A 12,877-nucleotide genomic window follows, 5' to 3' on the forward strand; every position below is an offset into this window, starting at 1 on the left:
AATCATCAAGCCATGGGAAGAACTTCAAAGTAACAAAAATCGACGAGGATTAAGATATGAAAAACACGAAAACAACTTGCATATCCACGATTATTCTAAGCCGATCAAGTTCATCATTGTAGGATTTCTTGATCAACTACAATCAACAAGCCATGAGAAAGTTGCAGACAAACAAACATGTGCGCAAACTGAAGTTGCAGTCAAACCAAATGCCTTCATTGTCAAAGAATCGGTAATATGGAAGATCAATGTTTTTATCTCCATCCTTGTCACCATTGTGGCAAGTCAAATCTTTCATAAGCACAATGCAACAAACAACAACAATCAAGCAGAGTGAAGATCGTTTATTCATGGATTGATCCCTGGGAATGGTCATCCACAGTCAGAAGATTCTACAAGTTTTAAAATCGGATTCACTCAAACATATTGCAGCCAACAGTAAAAATGAAGATGGTACTCTCGTGCAGTTGAACGGGGGAGTATACCAGTGAAATAATCCTCTACCTACATGGGGGGAGTTCAGATATAATTTGGAGAAGATTGCCTCTGCTTTCAGCTGACAAAGGGGGGGAAATGTCAATGAAATTGACAATGGTTGTTAGACTGAAAGTATTGACAAAATCAATGAAGTAGCTAGTGGGCATTTTTCATCAGCGAGTGAGCATCAACAAAATTCGCCAGTGGACGATCGACAACAAAGTCAGTCGTGAGGAGTTTTCAAACACAGCAGAAGCAACAATGAGTTTTTTTCAGCGTCATCATCCAGTGGGCATTCTCAATATTTTCATAGTGGACAAAGGATGTTGATTGCAAGCTAAGGACAGATGGATCATTTTGCAGCTTTGCACATGATGGAGTTCTCAAGAGACATTCAGAGATGAATCAGACATGCCAGTGATTCATGTCTCTTCATATTACAGTTTCTACAGTATCCAGCTTTGGCAGTTTTTTAGGCAAATGTTTTTTGAGGATCAATAGTTTCAACATGAGTACTTGGAGATGGTACCAGGTTCTTAAATTGGAGTTATCATCGAGGGGGGGAATGTTAGCCTCACTCTCACATTACAAAAAATTCTAAGTCCAAATAATTAAATTCATTAAATTCATGAAAGTTAGGAGTTAATCCTACCTTGCTAGATTGAGTTTGTTCCTCATGGTTAGGAGTCAGTTTAGGATTGGTTGAGAGATTCGCTCCAACTAGTTAGGCTCCTAGATTAGTGTGTTGTTGAGATATTTTCTCAACCAACTTTGTTCAAGATAGATGCACTATCTTGAGACAACTTCCTCATGTATTTATTTATACTATTATCATTCTTTGTACTTTGGATTGGACTGATTAATAATGTGAATTACATGAGCATGGCAGACCACATAATGGCTCTCTGCCTTTTCTACTAGTTTAATCTTTGTGTGTTAATTTGTTGTGCATATGGTTATATGGATTTGTGATTTTCCTTCACATAGAACTTTTATCACGAAACAAAACTAGTCCGGATCTTCATTCCCTACTCCCTTGAACACTCATAGCTTTATCGCACTTGCCATACTGCTTCGCGGTGGTGGCAGAGGTGGTATAGGCGAAGATGAGGGTGAAGACGGTGAAACTAGTGGTGGTGTGGGTGGGGGTGGGGGTGGTATGCGTAGAATTCTTTGTTTTATCAGATTGATCCCATTTCTTGGCGAGACCTTCGTGATCTCTTCTTCGTCCCCTCGCAGAGGTGAAATCAAGGGGCTAGTTTCTAGTTATATGCTACCTTCGTTTCTGTAGATCCTTCCACTCGTGGTCCTTTAAGGAAGCATCGTTCTGCCTCGCTGTAACTGACTGAAGTATCTACTGTGAATTCGGTGATTAATCATCCTATGATTCAATCGAGCCAGTGATTGGCAACACGTGTGATCTTATCTTCCGATGCTTCCAGTCTATGCACCAATTCTGGAGTCCACCCAATAGGTTTGTCGATCTTACACCTTCCTTGGCTATCTACTAGCTTCCCGATCCACTCATACAACTCAGTGGGGTAGGATACAAATAAAATTTCATGGATCTCTGTATATAAGTAGAAATCTAGCCACTCTTCCTTTGATAGTCGTGGATTCCTGTTTTCCTGTGCTGCGACTTCGTGAATCTTCCTGTCCAACCAATCTTCAATTCTTTTCTTTGTTGGATTCTAGTGATACAACACCAGACATCTCTATGCAGATCTCGTCCTATCAACGAAACCATTTGTTGGCTTATTGCAGCCTGACCCAAGTTCATAGTTAATTAGCCAAACATATCTTGGTACTACTAGCCCTTTCGGCAACAGTCCACATAGTGCAGACGAAGGAGTCACCTGAAGTAGTTTGGGAGGGTGCTAGAACTAGGTTTCCGCACCCTTGAGATGTCTGAGAGGTTTGACTAGTCCCATTGTTTGTCTCTACACGTGGGTTGCTTCGTGCACTTCTCTGTCGCTCGCGCTCTGATACACTGTCTTCACGTAGCCCTAACTAAGGGTTAAGGAGCCTTCACGTTGCCAGAACCATGATCTGTGCTGTTATCCAAGATCTTACTTATATTCTTATACCAGTTAATTACCTTCACGTACCTAGATGTCTTACATTATAATTAGTTATACAAAATATTCATATAAGTTCGCACAACATAAACAATATACTTGCAAATTATACCCAATCATAGATATTAAAACAGGAAAAGATGCAAAGAAATATGGTAAATTTCTCTTTATTGATTCTTTCAATGGTTACATACTCGACCCGCCCTACGCACTCAGTTGAAGGGGTTCGTGCACTCATCCGCGGACTACTTCGCCTCTGCGCAATCAGCTGGAGAGCCTTCCTCTACTCTACGACCCAAAGACACACTTTACAATATTACTCAATCACTTAGACTTCTCATTCTCCTATCCCATTTCTTATCTTCTTATCTTATATACTTAGAGCCTCGCTCTATTTATACAATCCCATGGTCTGCAGACCATTGGTAGGTCTCTCTAGCTGACATTACATTACAAAAAATATGGTGAACAACCCTATGACTCTATTATGATTTCATGCTCCGCGCCCACAATTTGTGGATCTTTTACAAAATACTTGGTCAAAACCTCGGGTTTAAGCCCCAAAACATGTCTTGGGGGGATTCCATGCCCAACAATCCTCAATTTGATGGGAAAACTGAGATAGTAAACAAATGTTTCAAAGGATATATTCATTGCTTTGTATCTGATAAACAGACACAATGGGTCAAATGGTTGCCTCTGGCTGAATGGTGGTATAACACTTCCTTCCATACTACAACAAAAATGACCCCATTTATGGCACTTTGTGGATATTATCCACCATCCATCACATCATATTTATGAGAAAATTCTAAGGTTCAAGCAGTGGAATATCACATCGAGCATCAATAACAAGTTCTTCAACTCTTAAAGGATAACCTCACCTTTGCGCATAATAGAATGAAACAGCAGGGAGATCAACATCGCAGCGAAAGAAGTTTTGATGTAGGTGATTGGGTATTCGTATGGCTAAAACCATATAAAAAAATGTCCCTCAAGTGATCTAAGAAGGATAATAAATTATCACCAATGTATTATGGTTCGTATAAGGTGTTGCAAAAGATAGGTACTATGGAATACAAATTGGAGCTTCCTGTAGCTTCCTGAGTGCACCCACTTTTCCATGTTTCATGCTTAAAGAAGGTTATAGGTGACAAGCTTCTAATTCAAACAATATTTCTAGAACTTGATGAGGAAGGAAAAATCATATTGGAACCTGAAGCAGTCAAAGAAACAAGAACTTGAAAACTACAAAATCGATCAATTTCAGAGTATCTCATCAAGTGGAAGAACTTACCCATTGAAGATTCCACATGGGGGGATGAAAATTTTATATAGAAGCATCCATAACTACTCAAGCATTGAGGACAACACCTTTTTGAAGGAGAGGGGTATGTTAGGTCCCTATAATACTAGCGATTCCCCCATTACTATTGTTGTGCCCTTATTATTATTGCTGTGTCCCTATTGTCCCCATATTGTTATTATTGTGCCCCATAGAATCCCTATATTGTTATTTTTGTGCCTTTGTATTATTATTGTTAGGTCAGCTTGGTTATATTGTGACCCCTTAGACTCTTATATATAGAAAGGAGGTTTTGTCATTTGAATCATCCAAGAATTGTTCATTTGTGTAATGTAAAGGGGGTTGCCACCTTGAAGAGGATGAATTTTAATGTGTTGATCTATCTTTTATATCATTTTTAGAGCTCGTTTCAAAACACCGGTCCTCTTATGGAAAGTTTTTTTAAAAAGAGTTGAAGCTTCCAGCTCTAGAAGCTTCATAACAAAAGTCTAGTAAATGGTTTGGCCGGATGGGGTCGAGTATGTCAGTTTGGGCTCCTTTCAACCATAATGATGCAAATACCTCAAGAGATAAGACCTTCTCCCATGAAAAGAGGATCCATCTCCCATCCATTCATCCTATATAAACCTCCCTTTTTCCCAAGCAGAAGCTGGTGTTAATGTTGGTGTGTTAGTGCTAATTAAGTTTGGAGTAAACAACAAGCTATTCATAGTTGTAGCTCTCTAGCTGTGTGAGGGAGAAGTGTGAATTTGGTTTAGTGTGAAGCCTAAAGGGAAGAGCCTTAAAACTATTATTGTTGAGGCCACCATGAAATGCTAGCAGAAGTGTGTGGGACCCTGGTTTTGTCAGAAGAGAACGAGAACATCAAGACAATGGTTGTAATCTCTTTTGATTCAATATATATGAAAGTATCGATTGATTTCCTACATTATTTGTCATCTTACGTGTTCATGGCGTTTCTTGACTTGTTAAGTAGGTGGAATTACAATTTGTCTATTATCAGGGTTGTTGTTTACTATTGTTTACATGTTTCAGGTGTTTGAAGAAGGAAGAGAGAGATAGTTGGAGTGAGCAAGCAAGGACATCATCAAATGGGATAAGCGTACTAAGAGATAGGCCCTCTTAATTCATTCTAACCTAAGGAAATCTTCCATAGAATGTATCAATTGTGGCTAGACCCATTATCGGGCTAGAGGAATTGTTTGTGTCTGCGCTCATAATTTTACTTCACCACAAATTGGCGACCATACTGGGGAGCCAATCCTTCTATTTGTCTTGTTTGAGATTTCATGATTTTGTGTGAACTTTTGTAGTTCCAGTCTTTCCATTTGGTTCTGTTTCTTTTCTTCTACTTACTGGTTTGAGTTTGAATTTCATAGTGCAGATCGGGTCCTTGTTTTAATTTTTTTTTTCTTGGTTCCCTCGTTCAACACATTTAACCTAAAAATAGTCACGTCAATCAACGCGAAATGCTAAGAAACAGTCACGCCGACCTACCTCTAGCGCTTGTTGTCAGTTAGGAAGTCGCACCGATGCCTGTAAGTGACGATTAGGGTTTGTCCCCAATCTTGGCCAGTGTATTTTTCTCTCATGATTTCGACCCTGTAAGCCTTTTAGATCATTTTCTCGATGACTAGAAAGTTGATTTTCATTTGGTTTTTGTTTTCTTGTTGACTTATCATCTTTCTGCTTGATTTGTTGAGTCATTGTATGGTTAGTGACACTAGGGCATCTAGATTGTCTTCCATTCAACTGATTATGATCTCAATGAGTCGAGTTGTTGGTGTGCTTACTCCTTGCATTTCATTTGTGGTCCTTTTATGACTTTGACCTGCATTACACAAGTTTGAAAAGTTTTCATTTTCTTTTCTAAACGTTTCTTTTCCAGCATGGATCACATTGCTTATCTTGGTTTTGGTAAAATCGATGCTTCATTAGTCTGAATGAGTCCCTTTTTATGTTTTCATTCGCTTGAAGAGTTATTTATCTCAAATTTTTTTCATTGAAGTGTTGTATGCGAAAAATTCATTTCGTTGTTTCATGAAATAGTATGAAATTCTAGTTCATTCCATCATTATGCTATGATAGTCAGCATCATTAAAGGCTAGGATCGCCTTGGAAATTGAAAAAGAAAATAACTCTTTTGCTTTTGAAATGACTTTTAGAAATGTACTTGTCAAGAAATTAGGAATTGGAATGCATTTTTCATTAGTTTATTTTTTCGAAAAGTGAAGTAGTGAAAGATCATTTTGCTTTCAATTCCTTGGTTGTTTGCATTTGATTGTGTAGTTTCTACCCTCTCTACTATAGGAAATTCATCGAATTGAAAGGATCTTGTCTTATTTAGTTGCATTTAAGGTTTTTTGAGTCATGTCTCTAAGGCCTAAAAACTGAGACATAACTCAAGATAAACTTTAAAATGAACTCAATTAACCTAAGGCGCATTTGAAATTTAACGATCATATCTAGAAGGTCTAGGCTAGAGATGTGTTCCAACATCTTTAAACCTAACAGCTGTCATTAGCTTCAACATTAGACATTGCTAGTACGGAATTGTGCTCCCTATACCGTTGAGTATATAACGAGAGACCCCTCTAGGCCACAATCCTATATCCTTAGGAAGCTGAGTCAGACGCCTTGCAAACATGATACACTGAACACAACATTCAGAGATATTTCCTGCTCATACTTCTCGGTTCGCCGGGAGGTATTCTGTAGTTCACGGTTGCCTAGTAATCTTGTTTACCTAGATCATCCAAAGCAGTCATTTGATCTTTTTGTCTCATTAAACTTAAAAGATCATTCGAGCACTTGTCTTTTCGAGCTTGTTTCCAATCAAAAGCGATAGAGTCATCTTTGTTTCTTTCTCAACTCTTAAAAAATGAAAGAGAAACAATCTATTTATGCGTCTTAATAATTGATTGCACATGATCCGATAACATCCTGTTGTACTTTTCTAGACCAAATCGTGAGTTTCCCCTAAAGAAAATTTTAAAGCCTTGAAGTTTATTTGTCTCTTTTCTATTAACTAAGACAAGGTCATCGTGGTTGAACCATCTGGTTCACCTAGTTCCTCTTCCTCTCCTTCGTCTGAAAGATTACCTGAGGAGTTGTTTCCTGAGTTACCAAAGTCAATCAAGCACCAAGGTGTTGAACTCAAAATTTTTATGAGCATTCAACCTTTGTCATCTCGTCCTCTGCCTACTTTACATATTGGGTCATCTATTGATCTTGGCCCGGAATCTCCCAACAATCTCATTCAAACTCCTGACAGTTGGCCAACCACTGATGATCAACTTGGACTGGTTATCTATCCTCTGAATCCTTTGTTTCACCTTGTTGTGATATCACCACAGCGTCCTTACAGTCTGTATGATCGACCAGGTGTTCCCTTGGAATTATCCCCTCGTACTTCTTCAAACATTTGTCATCCTTTTTTCTCCGATATGGAACCCGAAGGCGATGCTCTAGTCACCTCTCCAGAGGAGTCAGAAGTTTCTACTCTACACACTGTCGAACAGGAAGAACACCCTTTTCCTCCTGAAGGTTTCCCCTATACAGGGGGTATTCCCGATAGTGTGCTGCCTAATTATGTGTCTTTGGCATAGTTGGTTTCAGGTACACCTAGTTCCTCATCACTTTACCATAACCCTATTTTGGCGTCAGGTGCCATGCCTACTTCAGGTCCGTTCATTGCGAACTCAACCTCCCAACAGGCTATTACCTCAATCCTGGTGCAATCCACCATTCCAATCCTCTTGTATCATCATTCCCAGTCACCTATCTGGTTCAACCGATAGTCTCGAGGAATTTCTCTGTCAGTTCCTCCATCCCTCTAGTTAGTAGCCAAGCCATGCCACAACTTAGGGGCCAAAACCTGAATGTTTATATGGTGTCAAGCACCACCAATGTGAGTGGCTCACAATCTCACATGCTTGGTATGAACTAGCCTTCTTCTGGCATTATTCATAACCTTGCTGATCCTACTAGATCAAGCAATGTCCTGTACCAACACGTTCAAAATCTCGGTGGTACGTCCGGGTCAAGAAATGTCTAGTATCAACCGCCCTATGAGGCTCAGGTCCAATACCAAACTCCTTACGTTCCATATGGTTCTCAAGGAATGGTTAATTAACCTTACAACCTTCAGTTTGGGCAATACATTCAGCCTGACTTGTCCACTTTCCACGGTGGCTATGGCTAGAGTCAATTCAGAAATTTTCTGGGCACTGTTCAAGTACCCTTGCAACAGAAAGGACAACCTCTATAGCAACAAGGGCTATCCAATCAACAATAAGGGAAAATGATTCCGTATCAAGGTCAACTGCAACAACCACAAGGGCAACCCTTACAAAAGTTGCAGCAAACTATGCAGCAACAAATGCACTATGCTCCGCAAACCTCCTAACCCCTGTCCTCGCAGGGCCAACTTCTGTAGCCCTAGGGACAAATTTTACAACCACGAGGCCAACCTTTGCAGCAGAAAAACCAACTTGAGAAACAACAACCCTTGTATACATATCAACAGGGTCAACCCTTATAAGGGAAAGGTCAGGGTCAAGTCCTGCAGCAGCAGGCCCAAAATCCTAATGTCCTAGGTCAACATGTCCAAAATCCTTCTGGCCAAGGGTAGTAGGTAAAAAAACCTAATGTCCTAGGTCAACAGGTACAAAATCCTTTTGGTCAGGGAAACAAGTACAAAATGCCTATATCCAAGGGAAACAAGTGTGTCAACCTTATGCACAAGGACACCAAGTCTAAAATCCTCTTATTCAAGGACAACAGGTTCACCACCCATATGTTTAGGGACAATAGGTACAATATCCATATTTCCTAGGTCAACATACTCAATAGCATTTTAACCCTTACGTTGCTTACCAACAACCTATGACTGGACAGTTCGAAGGTATTCAAGGTTAAAATACTCCGCAATGTGGGCAACCTCAAATGCCATATGGCTAAAATCCCCCACTACGCGGCCAAAATCCTTACCAGTAGTGATGAGCTCCTCTGCTCATACCTTCTTACCGACCTCCTATGCCTTTTAATACCTAGTTCCCATTCTTGGCCACACTAGAGTTTCTAGATGTATTTTGCCTTATGAATTATCCAATTCTTCATTCACCATACTGGCCTTTGGTGTCATCCAAGGTACCAAGAGATTGTCCAAAGTTCGACAGGAAAGTAAAAGAAGATCCTCAAGACCACATGATGACATATCAGCTCTGGTGCTCTTTGAACTCTTACATTGATGATTCCATTCATCTCTGTCTTTTCCAATGGACCCTCATGGGGCAGCAGCCAAGTGGTACATCAAGCTTCCTCAAGGTACATACCATGACTTTAACTCTTTGGCCATGGCTTGCCTGATGCATTTTCAGCTACCAGTTCACCATGAAACTGACACCTATTTTATCACATCGCTTAAGCAAGATACTGTGACACACATCTCCGATCACATCCATGAATGGAGATGTAGACTTCACCTGGTCAAATTCGAGATTGTTGATCAGTTACTCACTGAATGGTTCACTAAATCATTCGTGGCCCCAATTGCTTGTGATATAGCTATGGGTGAATGCGATACTAAATAACAAGCCATTCCTCATGCCAAATACTTAGATCTAGTTTACTCTTAGTCTGGCACATTGTATGATTTATTACCCGATGCCCCGTGACCGTCATCCAATCCCACGACATCAAAGTCACAAGTTTTACCTCCTGTCAAGGGAGTTATTGGTTCAGTATACCAGACCCCTGCTAAATATTCTTCCAAACAGAAGTCGGTCTTGAATGTTGTTCCCAATAGTTATTCCTAGAATCTACCTGGCCCTGGAAAAAGCTCAGAGGTCCATGCTCTCCAGTCTACCATAGCGGACAAATCCTTGAAAGATAAGAAGAAAGGCAAAGGCAAGGGTAAATCTGATGCCCCAAAACAGGTTCCTCCCAAATCGTCTGCTAGTGAATCTTCACAAAAAAAACCTAAGTATCCCTACCTCATTTGCGAGGAGGATCACTACACTAAGGATTGTCCTTAACAATCTGAAGTTAGTTGTTTTCTCAAAGGGAGCCCAGCTATCCTAAAAGAGCCATTTCCATCTCAGTAGACCCAAATGGTAGGCCAATCTCAATCATCTGCTTCCTCAGGATCTCAAGCATTCATGATGAGTACGCCTATTAATGTGTCTACTAGATCGAAAGATTACCAAACTCCTGCTTCGACAGCTGGGAAAGAGAAAGAAGCCGCCCTTCTTCTTCTACCCTATGCTCTGGCCCTCTTCATATCAAGCACCCTAACCGTGATTCCACTATATGACCACCCTCTCAAGGTGTGCTATGGAAATCCTCGTACAATCCTAATGCTTAATCTACTCAACACTATAATATTGTTGAGTATTTGGGTTAGGCACCATCAGCTATGTTGGCTCTCGAGGTGCTCCAAAGCTGCCCATCGCAATGGAAATCTTTGTTGTCAGTTATTGAGGTAGCAATCACACTGATTCATATTTGATATGTTTTGATCTAGAAAACCATGTTCCGCGTCTCCCTCACCAAATTTCCTTTCTCATTGAGGTAATCATCAATGAGAAGACCATCCACAGGACTGTCTTCGATGAAGGTGCTTCCACCTGCATCATGTCAATCGCGTGTTGGAAGGCCATTGGTTCTCCTGCTTTGAACTAATCCATGAATGCTTTGGAACCCTTCAAAGGGCATGATTCACAACCCTTCGGTGTCTTACCTAACCTTGCCATTACTCTGGAAGGCAAGACAGTGCAATTCGAGGTAGAGATTGTTGACGCCAATCTCAATTACAATCTTTTGCTCGACCAGAGCTGGACCCATGATATCCATGTTGTAGCCTCCTCTGTATTTCGTGTGATTCATTTTCCCCATGAAGGAAAGACTGTCACTGTCAACCAGCTGTCTTTCTTTGCCTCTTCCTCCTTGGATGACATTATTTCGTACATCAAGCACACTGGTTCTCCCTATGAGAGTGTGGGGGCAGGTCTTTTCAAAGATTTTGCCTTAATGGGAATTTTTCCACCCCCACCTCCTCATGTTGCCTCTATCAACATGGTCTCGGTCACGTCTGATCCTCAGGTCATACCTTCACCAGATCTTGTTAATATCTGGGGTGAGGTTATGCTTCTTGGTCCTACCTAAATCAATTGTGTGGAAATTATTTTGGCTTCGAGTTCTGCATCCTCTGACTCTTTTGTTTCAAAGACCTCTCTCAATATGTATTCTCAATCCCCATGGCTTGGCACTTTGGAATCACTTGATCCCTTAGCCGAGACTTTCCTTGTTGATTAAGCTATCATGGAAGTCATGTCTCTGGACGAACCGTCACAGAACAATACTCATCATCGTTCCTCATTCCTCCTCAGGCCGACGGTGATGTCTATGTGTCTTGAGAATTTTTCTTCTTCACTGCCTATTGGCATGTTAGTTTATCATGACATGGTCAAGATAATTCAACTGAGGGCACCTTTATTCCATCATGGATTCAGGAATTTTCTCCCTTCCCGTGTTTTTTCCGATATCCCATTACTGTAATGGGGTTGCCATCTGACTCATAACCCTCCCTCGCCTAGGGGGAATGGGGGCAACACCTTATATGAGTTCTACTCTATTATTTGGCTGAGTCGATGCTTACTCATCATGTCAATAGTAAATATCTAGTGTTCATATGTGTTGATTGATTACACGAGCCCGAGCATGGACTCTCTTTAGAAGTACTATGCTTAGGTCATCTTGCATGGTTACTTGTGTACATTAGTGTGTCATTAATTTTTGTGCAGTGTGGTTTTGTGTGTTAGTTTTCAAATAGCTTTCATTTTTACCATGTTTTCCTTGCTTTGCAGATCTTTGTGACTCCTCATATTGGTTTCGCTGATGACGCTTGTCGTAGTACCCGGAACCTCTCATCCATGGCATGGGCTATTTATGACCCTAATGGTGAGCTGATTGACCATCAAGGTATATGTTTAGGTGGCACAACTAATAAAATTGTTGAATACAGTGTGGTCATTGAACTGTTGTCAAAAGCCATTGCTCTTGGCATTCGAGAGTTGGTTGTCAACCTAGATTCACAGCTTATTGTCCTTCAACTCAACGGGCAATATTCCATCAGAAACCCTCAAATATTGAGACTATATCTCTGTATTCGTCTATTGGAAAGACATTTTGATTACATTACATATCATATTATTCCTATGCTCATGAATACATTGACAGATGCGTTAGCTAATTATGTGTTGGATAGACATTTACAAAACATGTAAAAAGATAAAACAAACCATTTGTACCATAGTAAGCAAGAAAATATAGCATATATATATATATATATATATATATATATATATATATATATATATATATAGCTATATATATATATATATATATATATATATATATATATATATATATATATATATATATATATATATATATATATATATATATATATATATATATATATATGGTGATAATGTTTGATACATCAGAACCCCAAAAAATGATATGTGTGTCCGAAATAACATCGGGAGCTTGCCGGCCTCATATATCTGTGCCACATAGGCAACAAAAAAATGTAAGTGCTGGACCTAGGAACTAATCAGCATGGTGATCATGGTAGCATGATATAGCTCGTGCAACACGAGTCAGAAATCAGTGGATCTAATCTGATACTCCCACTGTGTGTCTCCAGTACTGGCGAGGAATGTCTCCCACCTAAGCATACTCTGGGATACCATGAGTCAACCCCTAAAGGTTCCTCGCTATCGCCTCCTCATTGTCACTCCCCGCCCGATAAGGAGCGACATCATGAATCGGGCGGGCGATGCACGTAGCTATTGGGGACATCTTGTAGGGCGCTCTGGTCCAACATCTGCATTAACAAAGCGAAATGTTATAAACACATATATACCAAAAACAATTAAAAAATCTCAAAATTAAAACAATTTATTTTTTACCTTCATCATCAAAATCCTCTCCATCTGGTAGCGGCATG

This window comes from Pinus tabuliformis, chromosome 6 (assembly GCF_031772625.1).
Source record: "Pinus tabuliformis cultivar Carrire ecotype Pingquan chromosome 6, CPIR1, whole genome shotgun sequence".
NCBI lineage: Eukaryota > Viridiplantae > Streptophyta > Pinopsida > Pinales > Pinaceae > Pinus > Pinus tabuliformis.